General features: G+C 37.7%; 1 non-coding gene across 1 annotated transcript; it reads right to left on the reverse strand.

Moving 5' to 3' along the window:
- Positions 1-12,370: 12,370 nt before the first annotated feature.
- On the reverse strand, positions 12,371-12,475 carry LOC119993896. The gene has a single exon (XR_005466591.1). It is a non-coding gene; the product is annotated as a small nucleolar RNA R71 (small nucleolar RNA).
- Between the last annotated feature and the right edge of the window lie 746 nt (positions 12,476-13,221).

Consider the following 13,221-nt stretch of genomic DNA (forward strand, 5'->3'; position numbering starts at 1 on the left):
TCCGGCGCCTTAAATGCCCGATTTACTTTCAGATCTTGTACCCGTTTTTCATAGCTGTGAGCCCATTCTGATAATTGCAATGCTCGACTCATAATTAACTTGATCTTGTCCTCTGTGCCTTGTTGCTTCTGTTGAAATTCATTCAATTCATCATGTAAGAAATCATTCTGTTGATTCAATTCTTCTACCTCCGCCTCTTTTTGCTGAATGAAATCTTCATCTGCCTCATACAACTTCTGGAATTTTTGACTTTCTGAAAAGGCATACTCCATTTGTTCTTTCAGAGAGTTGATCTCCACCTTATTCCTCTTTAACTTATCAACTTTGTCAACTATCTCCTTCTTAGCATTGTAGCTTAACTCCTCCAATGTCACAATTGTTCCCTTCATTTGAGTAATTTCCTTTCGCGCCTCTTGAAGTTCTCCTTTCATACTGCTCACTTGCTCCTTCATCTTGGTATACTCTTCCTGAAGATTGCCCCTTTCTTTTTCCATTTGCAAATCTTCTTGCACCTTCATTTTCTTGCTCTTGACAAACTCAGCTTTCATCCTTCTAAACTTTCCTTTATACTTTTTATATTTCTCAGTCATAGTTTGCAGCATTTTCCACATTATCTTCGCCTCTTTGCCAGGATATCCAGATGGTCCTCTAATCATTTCATCATCACTTGATGTGTCCTCCATCTGTAAATCTCCATCCATTTCCTGAATTTCTTCTTCCACCATTACTCCTGCACCTCTGTCTGGGACAAAATCTGGATAAGAAACCCTTCCATCTTCATCTTCTTCCTCAATGACCTCCTTGAGTATGGCTTCATTTTCCTGAGAATGCTTTTCTTCCCCATTATCTCTTCCACCTAACTTTCCTTTTCCTTTCCTTCTTCCCTCATCAGACATATCATAATCTGTATAAGATTTTCCTCTTTTTGCGTGCCATGCCTTGTACTGAACAGTTCCATAAATATTTCGCGGACCTTTTCTTACTCCTTGAGGGGTACTCCAGGCCTCCACTATCTTTCGTACTAACGCCTTTGCTTTTTCCTCTTCAAGGGAGAATTCAAACTCCTTCAACTGAAAAGTGACTGGTCTACATGGATTCCCACCTATTTGTTGGAGAAACATGGCCGGTGCCTAACTTGTAATTCCCCAAGGGCCTATAAGTGGAACCCAATCGAAATCACCACACCTATAAATCAATCCGTCTGTTTTATGCCATGGGGCTCTCATGTATACCTTCTTTTCATCCAAACTAGACAAAAAACAACTCCACTTCTCCATTGAAGGCTTTAAAGGCTGCAATCTTGCCTTTTCGAAATCACTAATAGGATCTCTCAACTGACAATCATCTTTTTGGAACTGCACAAAAGGAGCCCCAACTGTCTTGTCATACTTTAGGTGACTAATAAGCCAGATCCCAAGCAACTGAGCACACCCAATAAACCTCCCTTCCGTAGAAACACGACAGTGATTAAGGGACCGGAAAGTCTCACATAATATGGCAGGCACTGGAGTCGCTTGATGCTTAACATGATTAACCATCTTAATCACACCTCTATCTATATTTCCACCAGCACATGGAAAAATCACGGTACCATATATGACAATTGCAAAAGCAAATCGTCCTTCTTCCTTGTGGAAATTCTCTTTAGCAAAATTCATCAATATTTCTTCTGGAAAAGTCCACCTTGCACCCTTTGTACTTCCCATTTCTTTAATCTTCTTCACTGGTAAACCCAAAAGCTTAGAGATAACTGCTTCTGCAAAAGTTTTTTCTCCTGGGTTATAGATTTTATTAGCGTGCAATGTGTACCCCAATAATTCGGCGTACTCTTCCATCAATGGTGATAAATCTATTGACCCAAAAGTGAAGCAACGGTATGCTGGATCCCAATACTGCATAGCCGCCTTCAGTAGAGTTACTGGCGTCTGGATAGTCAACAGATGATCAATTCTCCCAAACATACTCCTAAACGCTTTCTTTGTATTCATATCCTGCTTCTGCCAAAACTCAAACAAAGGTTCTGGTGCTCGAGTCTGGAATGCAACCTTCTTCACTGGTCTCAACGACTGATCTTCTTTCAAACTATCTCCCAACTCTTCTTGTAGCTTTTCTAACTTGTCTCTGATTTCTACTGGATCACCCAACTCCACCGTGCTTGTTCCTATGGGCTTGATCATTCTGCCAATATTATCTAGTTAGATTGCAAAGATGTGCTCTAACGTGTATGCATGATCAATGATAAAGAAAGAAAAAGAAAAACAATCATGGATATTAACCTGCACAGGCTAGGTTAGGATACAAGCAAAACAATATAAGAGAGGGAGTAAGTTACACCAAAAATAATGAGCATGATTAAGGCATATAACAAGAAATACGACATAGTATGGACATGCGAAATAAATAGTTAGGGATAGAGATGCCCCCTTTTGTTCCTAAAATGGGTAATACCGCCTAAAAATGTCTGGAGGTTTAGAACCATGGCTACGGTTTATCTATGGTGCATATGGGTGGTTTAACTAACTAATCACGAGGTCTCTGGATCAGGTGGCTTTTGCTCCATTGGATCACAAAAGCACATCCCTTAATGTCATAAGAGGACGTCAATCCAGGAAGGTGTCTTCCCCCACCCATACAGGGAAGTGAATCCCATGAAAGTGGTAGGTCAACCTTCACTAATCACTAAGTAACCCGGGTATAGGGTTATGTGTGTGCAATGATAAGTGAATGTGTGTGCGGGGGGCCTACAAACCAATATCCCTAACATTTAAATTCCACAAAGCCCATATCTGATGAGGAAATCTACAACATTGAACAAATCCATCAAATTCTTCAAATTTAATATACAAATACAAATAGAAACTAACATAAAAACTATACAAGAAAAGCACAAAAATCAATCACACAGGCTCAACCCCTTTGGTACAAAAACCAATGTCCCCAGCAGAGTCGCCAGTTGTCGCAACCGGGGTCACGACGCGGACCGGCGATGAAAGGATGAAAAATGATTTAGAGTCGCCACCAATTGATTTAAGTGCAATTGGACACTAAAAAAAATGGTCTGCAAACCAGAAAATGGGTAAGGGGGTCTATTGAGTGTGGGGAAGGTGTTAGGCACCCCACACTCCCTAAAAGGTTACCTAGATTGATCTATGTGCTTTTTCTTGAAAAGTTGTTTGTCCAATATAGATGATATTTAGATTTGAAAAGATAACATAATTAAAGCCTAGGCAGGAGCTGAATGTCATCAAGTCCTCCTCCTAATGAACTTTAATCTAGGTATCTAATAAATTAATTTATCATTATGTTTAGAAATACAAACGACACTTTAATTTGAAAAGATAACATAATTAAAGCCTAGGCAGGAGCTGAATGTCATCAAGTCCTCCTCCTAATGAACTTTAATTTAGGTATCTAGTAAATTAATTTATCATTTGTTTTTCGTTTAAATAAAGATAACACAATTAAAGTCTAGGCAGGAGCTGAATGTCATCAAGTCCTCCTCCTAATCGACTTTAATGTAGTATCCATTAATTTGGTTTTTATGAAAAGTCGGTAAAGACGCGGTTGTTGAATTGCCGGATTTGCGGAAAATGATCTATGCATACAATTCTAATATAGATTCTAAACATGCATCCTAAACTAATAACCCCTAACATGCATACTAATCAATTTAAATATGCATAAATATAAATTACACTACTCTACACTATTTTCATTATTCCTTCCACTATCCTATTACATGGCTTATATTTACAAGGATAGACATATTCAAATAAAAACAAGATAAAACTATATACAAAATAACAAATAATAAGGAATAGGAATACAAATACAAATATGACCACGGAGCCCGGTCCATTGCTAAAACCCAATCCAATCTCCAAATATATGTTTCGGCCCAAATGAAGTCACGTCCGGCCCAAGTGGAATCAAGCCCGGTCCAGGCCCCAATATCGAACACAAAAATAATGGGGTCAAATAGGTATTCAAAACCAATATTAATTCAAATTAAATTAAGTATACATTATAAGCACACACATACAAACACACATATTCAAATACACCTATACAAATATACAAAACGAGATGTATACATACAATGCACACATATATATACACGCCCACCGCATATATATACACACAAACAAACAAATTCATACATCCCCCACCATATATATATATATATATATATATATACAATATATATATATATATATATGTATATATATATATATATACACACACACGGACACAAACCCGTATATATATACGTTCACAGATACATGCTCAGATCAAAAAATAACAAAGGCCATATTTCATTCAAGATCAACCATAGATATTCTAGCAACGCACGGACAAGTTAAAATCAACCTCAAATTAGTATATCACATACAGGAGACAGAGTTTCGATCATTCATCACCACCAGATGATAAACACATACGCACGTACTCACACTATGAATCCGAACTAAGCATAATGACATAGAACTACACACACATGGGCATAACAAATATATTTTCAGAAACTTGCAGAAAGGGATTCACAAGTATCTTCAGAAACGGTATCATTAGAAACATAGAGTTTGAGGAAGGTTGAACATATGGGCAAGCTTTTTTACTGTCACAGACATGGAAGCCAACCAATACAAACTAGAATCAAGACACAACAAAGAAATGAAATCAGATTTAGAGGGATGGATAACTACCTTCTTAGGAGGATGAAACCCGATTTACGTCTTAGCTCCTTCCGTCCGTCTTCTTCTCCCAACGGTTCCTTTCTCTTCCCCTTTTCTTCTTTTTTCCTCCCTTTTTCCTCTATATGCCGGTTGCCTTCTTCTCCTTTTCACACCAAGATTCTCCAAACCCTCTTCTCTCTTTTGTTTTTTCCTTTCTTTTTTTTTTCCTCTCACCCGATTTTCTCCCTCAAGAAACCAAATCCCCTTTTTCTCCCCCTTTTTGTGCGGCTGCCCCTCTCATTTTAACATATCTTCTATTTCATAAAAATCCCAAAATGCCCCCCAAAACCCTATTTTTCTCACCTTCTCTAAAACCTCAAGACTTACATTTTTGTCTTTTCCTTATTTTTGTGAAACCCTAATAAAGGAACCACCTTTCTCTCTTAAGGATTTTCTTTTGTTTATTATTTATTTAAATGTCCTATTTTTAGATATTTTCTAGGGTTTAGTTATATTGGGCTTGGGTTGGAATTTTTATGGGCTTATGGTCCAAGAAATAGGGTTTAGGATTTTTTGCATGCTTATGGGTCCAAGAAACAGGTTTTGAATTTTTTGTGAGATTACGGGCTCCAGAACGGGCTTTTGATTTATTATTATTATTATTGTAATTTTTTAATTTTGTTTAATTTTTCCTATTTTTAATTTTTAATTTTTTTTTTTGTTTTTTTTTTGGGGCCGGACGAAAACCGGGTACTACACCTAACTACCACAATTTCCTCCTAAGAATAAAACAAACGATAAACTTTAAAGAAATTTCCCTAGACACACAAAAAGTTACTTTTCTTGTCTCCTGCTAGGAAAGTGCTGGCGGCAGAACTGTACAATGATCACGGGCTTGCTGAAATGATTACCCCTCTCGGCCTAGTAGGGGGTCTACATCATAGTCAGAGTCTAGGTTGTCGGCATGCTCTGGATCGTCGGATAAGATTTTGATAGGAGATGAAGTTGATGAGCCGGATGAGTCCAAAGCTTCAAATAGCTGTCTTTTTAGCTCTTCACGAGAATTTCCTTTTAGGAGATCTTTGAAGAGATCAATGAGATTACTATTCTTTTCACTGACCACAGAAGTAGTACTTCAAGGTAGACTAATTACTCCCCTATTTTCAAATATACCCTTCTGATCAAAAAACTGATACTTATCCCACCATTTCACATAGATCCTTCGGTTAAGATAAGTAAAAGCTTCTTCCTGATGGTATTTTTTCAAAGAGTAGGGATAAATATCATAATCCCATTTTACTATCCAAGGAATTTGATAGCATGCAACAAATAGTAAGTTAAGGTTTTTAACCCCTTGGTTGAACTTATAGAATTTTTCTTGAACCTGCGAAACATTTTGGGGTAAACATAATGGAATTAAACCCCAATCCCAAAACCAACGGTAAAACCAGTTTGGAAATTTGTAATGGGCAGGGTCTTTTTCTAACTGGAATTGAATCCACCAGCTAAATTTTCTGGCTTTATTATTGTAAAAGAGAGCGCTGCTCCATGCTTCGACATAGTCGAAATAGTTGTATTGTTTTGGTAAATAACCAAAGTGGCGAAGTTGCCTGAAAGATATCGGACTGGCCAAACCCCAATCTTCAAGAGTCATGATCTTTTTTATTATTAATTTTGAATAGGCCCATTCCGCTCCTTTGACAGTAGGCTCAAAAATAACTGAACCAGATTCTATTAGAACCTGTTGGTAAAAGAACACGTCTTTGGGATGATTTGCAGGATGCATATCCCTGAAAAGGTAGAGCTAGGCAATCTCAAGAGGATTAAGGTTCATATGATTTACCTCCACTGAAACAATTTGTTTGGAAGTAACCTGAATAAACGGGTAGGTAAATTCTTTGTTAGAAGCTGCTGGTGCTGCGAATTTGTAAGCTTCTTCAACTAGTCTGGTAGACTTGTCAGATGACGAAGTTGCCTCTCGTAAAGGAGAATTTCTCGTTTTCTTGAAATTAGGGGATTTCATTACTCCTTTGAGTTTCCTATCCCTGCAAGAATTCTCTGGTTAGAAAATCAGGTAGAGAGTTTAACTCTCCTTTAATATATTCAATATCAAAATCAAACACAGATAGAATTCCTTGCCATCTAGCAAATATTTGTTTAGAAGCTAAATTTTTAACATCCTTAGTAAGAATGTCCTTAGCAGCACTACAATCTATTCATAGCAGGAATTTCTGGTTTATTAAATCATATTCAAATTTCTGAATTTATAAAACTATGGCTAAGACTTCCTTCTTAACAGTAGAATAATTTACTCTACTTCCTGACCATACTCCTGACGTAAATCTAACTAATTTTTCTTTGTTGTCGTATCTTTGCTTTAGTATTCCTCCATAGCCTTTGTCAGAGGCATCGGTTTCGACGATTTTATAAGCATTGGGATCTGGTAATGCTAGGCAAGGAATTTCCTTGGTCTTACTTTTGATCTTCTGCACGGCTCTAGTATGAGCCTCGGACCAATCTGGAGTGTTCTTCTTTTTTAACCTTTCAAATAGTATCTTAGCGTCAATCGCTAGATCTTGGTAAAAATCGGAAAGATAGTTAAGGCTTCCCAGAAATCTCTACAACTGTTTTTTATCAGTTATTTCATCCGGAAATTTTTCCAAAAAACTTATGGCTCTTTCAATGGGCTTAATTGAGCCATATGTTATATCATGCCCCAAGAATCGAATCTCAGTTTGGAATAATTTCATTTTTCTGGCAGATACAACAAGTCCATCTTTCTCAATGATTTTGAGAAAATGTTCCAGATGTTTTACATGCTGGTCTAGCGATTTTGAGAATACTAAAACATCATCAATGTAAACTATCGTAAAGGTTGAATAAGGGTTAAATATTTCATTCATAATCCTTTGGAATTCCGAAGGAGCATTTTTTAAACCGAATGGCATTACATTCCATTCATAGTGCCCAAAAGGAACTGTAAATGCCGTTTTGTAACGGTCCTTTTCGTCAATTTGAATTTGCCAATATCCCGATTTCATATCAAATTTTTAAAAGATAATAGCATCATATAATCTGTTTAACAGATCTCTTTTATTTGGAATGGGGTATCTAATCCATTGAAGCACCTTGTCTAAGGGCTTATAATTTATGACTAGTCTTGGAACGCCTCGTTCCAATTCAGCCGCATTTTCAACATAAAAGGCGGGACAACTCCAAGGACTCGAGCTTTTTCGAATGAGTTTTTCTGTTCTAACTCAGCAATCTCTGTTTTACAGAGTTCCATATGTTTTTCATTCATAGCAATGGGTCTTGCTTTAGTGGGAATTTTTCTCTCATCAAAATCCTTTTCATAAGGCAATTTTACCACATAACTCTTTCTGTCCCAAAAGGCATTCGGAATTTCTGAACATACTCGAGTAACAAAGGACTTAGTGATTTCCTCTATTCTTTTCTTCATCTCAGGAGTAGCTAGTCTTTTAATTAATTTTTTAGACTTTATTTCTTCGCTTAAAGAATTAATAAAGTCTTGTTTATAATTAATAGATGTTAAGATTACATCTACTATTTTCTGAACTGGAGGTTCAATGAAATCGAACCTTATCTTATGCCCCTGAATTTCAGAGCATATTCCTGTTTCATCTATTCTATTAATCAGATAGAGTTTCAGGAGAAACTCATTTCCTAATATTACATCATGTGAAATATTTTTAACCAGAACAAAAGGCACAGAAATACATACCTGCTTCTTTCTTCTGAATGTAGTTGGTGCTGACTTCTTTTTCCTATACTTTGGAGTGAATTCTTTGTAATGTCGTCGATGTTTATATTTATACTTCCTGTTCCCCCCAGATTTTTTCTCTCCAAAGTTAGAGGGATAACCAATTTGGCGGCAGAAATCACCAAGAGCATTTTTGCCCATTTGCTTTTCCTTCTTCAACTGCTTTTGTAATTTAAGTTCATTACATAGGGTAATTCCTTCACGCATAACTTGGTTGGATAATTCTCCCCAAGTAAGCATATTATAGGGTATTACCCCTTTATACTGAGTCATAAGACGATTTCGTATCCTTTCATAGAAAAGGATAGGTAATTCGAAAAGGAATTTTTCCTTCCAAAAATCTGAATTACAATCGCCTCTCTGCATAACTTTAGTAAAGAAGGTATCTTTATACCATTTATAATAAGAAAGATCTGGACATCTTAAATTCATCAAGGTTTCACTTGTCCTGTCTTGGTTTAACCAAGACTCTCCCAGAAAATGATTCAGGATTGTATAAATCAGAGTATTTAAACACTTCTTTTTTGGCAGCCAAAATTTCAGCTTTCCCGGTATCAGAAATACGGTAGTCCCACCAACCGTTTAGTTGGCCTGCGAAGCCTAAGACCAGTGCTTTGGTAATGTCTTCTTCTGATAGTCTTCTAGCATGTGCGGCTGCGGCAAACATAGCCATATGATGGACCTTTGTCAGTATTTGATATTCCGACAATCCATCAATATTCCATTCTACGACTGAAGTACCATCAAAAGATATTTGTTCTCTAATTGGTTCTTCATGTAACATGTCCATTGGGGATGGACGAGGATAATAAGGCTTAGAGCTTGATCCCTTATCGATTTTGTTAACTTCTAAATCATGAATCATTTTTTCTACGTCATGAAGGGCCTCATTATTCTCTGCCACCTCGTCTTCTGTAACTTCTGAGCTACCAACACTCAGCACTGCTATTTCAGGCTTTTTTGACGAAGAACTACTCTCGTCTTTGCTTCGGACGTTACTTAGGATTTCTTCAATCAAGTCCTTATATGGCTCTAATTTTATCTGGTAGTCAGATCTTATCTGAGGTACCTGGGCTGATTTCGTTGTTGACTCAAGTTTTACTTGGTCTTTATCCTTTTGAATAGATCTTTCTATTCTGGTTAATTGCTTTCCTACAGTTTGTAGGAAATAATTTGTATAATTATTTTGATTTAGAACACTCTTAATATCTCCTTCCAATTTGAAGGGAGTAGCAGGAATATCCTGAGCATCCTTTTTAATAATTAAATTCAACGGTGGTGGATGCACTGCAACCATCTCTCTTCCTTGAGTAGTGACGAATTTCGTCTTAATTACCATTACCTCTCTAAAATTTTCTTCGTCCATTTCTAGATTTCTTTCGTTTAATCGATTTGAGGAAAATGGTTCTGAAGTTTTTAAAGTATAAGCAGACTCCGGCCATTGAGGTATATAAGTTTCCCTTTCTACGAAGCCCATCTTCCTGTGCAGCTCTCGATAGAACATCAGAAACGTAGGAGGGTTTAAACCTTGGATTTTATGACGAAAGATACAGGCTGTGTACATAGAGATCCATCTTCGCCTCATTGGCTCCGGGGTTCGTCTGAAAAACCAATGTTGAGCGTAGCTATTCCTTTTAAAGGAATACTGAAGCACCGCTATTTCGGTCTCTGTGAACCCAATAAGATTTTGCCCGATTTGGATCTTTTCTTCTTTGGTTAACGGAGGACCGAACATGGGAATTTCAATTTCATCTACTGTTTTCTTTGAAGATTGTCCTCTTTCGAGAACATTCAAACTGTTCTCATCGATATACCCCATGTCAGATGGGGTTGGAGACGGGACTCTCCTATATGTGGGATGGCTTATATTTTCTTCGGATGTCACTACTCCGTCTATTTTTGGAGTACTACTGATGTGCCAAATATATACATACATTTGCACATCCTTTACACATAAGTTCATCCCATTTTGAGTTGATTAAGAGTTGATATTGCCTAAGAAAGTTATATTTGCATATTGTAGGTGTCAAGGCAAGAAAGGAAGGAAAAGAGTGCAAAATGAAGATTTTTACTCCAGAACCGATTGCCGATCGATCGGAGCCATTCCCGATCGATCGGACCTGCCAAAACAGCCTTTAATTCATGGAGACAGATTGTATTTCCGATCGATCGGACACTGTTCCGATCGATCGGAGGTACTATTCACAGCATGCGTTCGCGAAAAAGTTCCGAATTCACTTGTTTTTAAGCCAAAACGACCCCAACTTGTTTTGAAAACGACATAAGAGTTTGGGGAAGTATAAAAGGGCAAAAAAATAGGGTTTTGGGGAGTTCTTGGATGTTTTTTCATTCTACCGCCATTGGAGAGCTTGGAGCCACCATTGGAGCTTGGAGAAGAAGAGGGTCTACAAGGGGGTTTTCTCTCTCCTTTTCTATCCTAGTTTCTATGGTTGATTTCCTTTGTTTAATGATGTATTTTGCTTCCATGAGTGGCTAGATTTGTTACTAAGGACTTAATGTAACCAAACCTTGAAGATTCAATAAACTTGGTTTCCTTATTTCTTGATTTCTCTCTCTCTCTTGATTGTCTATGGGTGTGATTAATGCTTTTGAATGTTTGGCCATCATTCAATTGATTTGTTGCCTAGATTGAGACCGGAAGGAGATATCTAGGGTTTGCCTCAAGCCATAGATGACATAGGGTGCATGAACCATAGGACTATAGGTTTGTGACGTATGCAATTGCTAAATGATTTCCATAGTTCTTAATGGGTTTTTGATATATTAATCCGATTGTTAGGAATAACAGGGATTTATGTTGAAAATATGTTTGATGTATCTAGGAATAGAACATTGAATAGGTTGGGAAATCGATTGTCATTATAGAGAGAGGAATTAGGGATTAAGGGACCAAGGGAATTGAATTGGATAGGTGAGGTGACGTTAAGTACCTTAGTGCTTTCCATCCTTGATTTCATACTTGTGTTTGATTTGTCTTTGTTCTTTTGCTTTAGTTTAGTTTAAAAACAAAATCAATCTCATATCCGTTTCCCCAATTTGCATAGTTGTTACTAGTTTGAAATTGATCTTGATTGCCAACACATCCCTAGTGGAAACGATAATTTACTCATCTCTTTATTACTTATACGATTTGTGCGCTTGCAATTAAATCCATATCAAGTTTTTGGCGCCGTTGCCGGGGATTGAGGCAATTGTTTTTTGTGTCAAATTAGGTTTTCAATTGAGTTAATTGGTTTTTATTTTTTTGTAGAAATTCTTTCTCTTGTATGAGCTTGGGAAGACGTTCATTTGATCCTGAATTAATTGCTATTGATTTGGAGACTGAAAGGACTCTTCACAATCTTAGACGGGAGCTTATTAATAATCAAATGGAAGGCATGAGAGACAATCAAGGAAGGGGGAATGTTGGTGATCTTGGTGGAGCTTTAATTGTGAATGATGGTAATGGTAATGGTAATGGTGGAGGTGTTAATGGAAGAAATGGTGGTGATGAGGTTGGAGGCCCTCCTAGGCAATTTGATCCTCGCTCTCTTGAGGATTGTGCTAGGCCTACTTGGGATACAAATCCTTCAAGCATCCGTTATCCTCCTATCAATGCTACTAATTTTGAGATCAAGCCGGCTATCATCAACATTATCTCTAACTCGGTGGTTTTCTATGGTCTTCCTCATGAAGAGCCCAATGTCCATCTTCGCTCTTTCTTGCATGTGTGCACTACTTTTGGGATTAACGGAGCTTCTAAGGATGCTATTCTCTTGAGGTTATTTCCATTCTCTTTGAGGGATAAAGCTAAGGCATGGTTGATGTCACTTCCTCCCAATTCCATCACTACATGGGATGAGCTTTCGGAGCAATTTCTATCTAAATTTTTCCCTCCGGCGAAAGCGGTTCAAATCCGGAATGATATCATGACTTTCTCCCAATTTGATCTTGAATCTTTCCATGAAGCTTGGGAGAGGTTCAAAGCTATCTTGAGGAGTTGTCCCAATCACGGACTTGCGGAGTGGATTGTTTATCAAGCTTTTTATTCCGGATTGAGTATGTCCACAAGGAAAATGTTAGATGCAGCTGTGGGTGGTTCTTTTATGACTAAATCTCAAGAGGATGCTCGTAATTTGCTTGAGAAGGTTGCCAAGACGAATACGTCATGGCCTACGGAGAGGCTACCACAAAGGCAAGGCAATTCAAGAGATGCCGATGTGATGTCCGTTTTGGCCGCTATGGCTAAAAAGATTGATGCTTTGACGGTGAATTCTCCTCAAGGAGTGCATGCGGCTCAAGGAATGCCTTTCGTATCTTGTGATTATTGTGGTGCTAGCCATCAAACCGGAGAATGCTTGATTACTAATGCATCTTCTTCTCAAAGTGAGCAAGCTAATGCTATTAGAGGTGGGCACTATAATCGGCCAAGAAATGATTCATACTCAAATTTCTACAATCCGGGATTTAGAAATCATCCAAATTTTTCTTGGAGCAACACTCAAAATGTGCAGAACCCTCCTCCTCAACAAATTCAGCCCCAAGAGAAGAAGAGGGACATCGATGAAATGTTTGCTAAGATGGCCGGGAGTATGGAAGCATTAGCCAACAACACAAACAGCTTCATTAGCAAGACTGATTCTGCATTACAAACTCAAGCATCATTGATTCAAAATCAAGGGGCTTCCATTAGAAATCTCGAGATACAAGTGGGGCAACTAGCTAATGCTTTATCATCTAGAGAAAAAGGGGGACTCCCTAGCC

This window comes from Tripterygium wilfordii, chromosome 23 (genome assembly GCF_013401445.1).
Source record: "Tripterygium wilfordii isolate XIE 37 chromosome 23, ASM1340144v1, whole genome shotgun sequence".
NCBI lineage: Eukaryota > Viridiplantae > Streptophyta > Magnoliopsida > Celastrales > Celastraceae > Tripterygium > Tripterygium wilfordii.